The following is an 837-nucleotide window of genomic DNA, read 5'->3' as shown; positions in this document are numbered from 1 at the left end:
ATAATAGGTTATTGATAACTCAGCCGTAATGTTATCCATAACTCAACCATAACATAGTATAAGTCAGCCATACCCTAAATATGCGTTATGTCAATTTCTTGTTATAACTCAGCCGTAACGCAATCATGTAATTAATAGGTTATTGATAACTCAGCCGTAATGTTATCTATAACTCAGCCATAACGTAGTATAAGTCAGCCATACCCTAAATATGCGTTATCTCAATTTTTAATTATATACAAGTTATGAAATCACTTAAATCACATAAATATTATGTTTAAATATAATACAATCATGTTACCATATTATTCATCAATAATTTAGACTTTGTTGGTAACATTTCAAAAACTATCACACAAGAACTAGTTTCTAGTCATAACCAACACTACATAATTTGAATTGGATGAAATTGTGTAAATTGTCCATTTTCTTTTCAAAATTAACAATCTTAACATGCATATTTGCTGGTAATATATATTTATTATATGTCATATCCATTATATACTTATATAATTGCTAATTATAAATTATAACTATACTCATAACTCAGCCGTAACTTGAACACATTAACTTAGCCGTCACATAATTATAAGTCAGCCATACCCCATTTCTCATTTAACATGAAAAGAAATCTTAAACAACACAAATTACAACATAATCAGTCTAAACATCATGAAACAACAATTATATTCTCTCCCATAGCCATACAATTGCGATTCCTATTACAGAGAGTAGACAAATTGTCTTCAAAGCTGTCTTACCCATATCATCCTCAATCTTCTTCATCAATTTTTCTTCAAGCTTCTTACTCAGTTCTTCCTCAAGCTTGTCAAACAT

This window comes from Capsella rubella, unplaced genomic scaffold (assembly GCF_000375325.1).
Source record: "Capsella rubella cultivar Monte Gargano unplaced genomic scaffold, Caprub1_0 scaffold_54, whole genome shotgun sequence".
Taxonomy (NCBI): domain Eukaryota; kingdom Viridiplantae; phylum Streptophyta; class Magnoliopsida; order Brassicales; family Brassicaceae; genus Capsella; species Capsella rubella.
Note: the sequence above shows the minus strand (reverse complement) of the source record.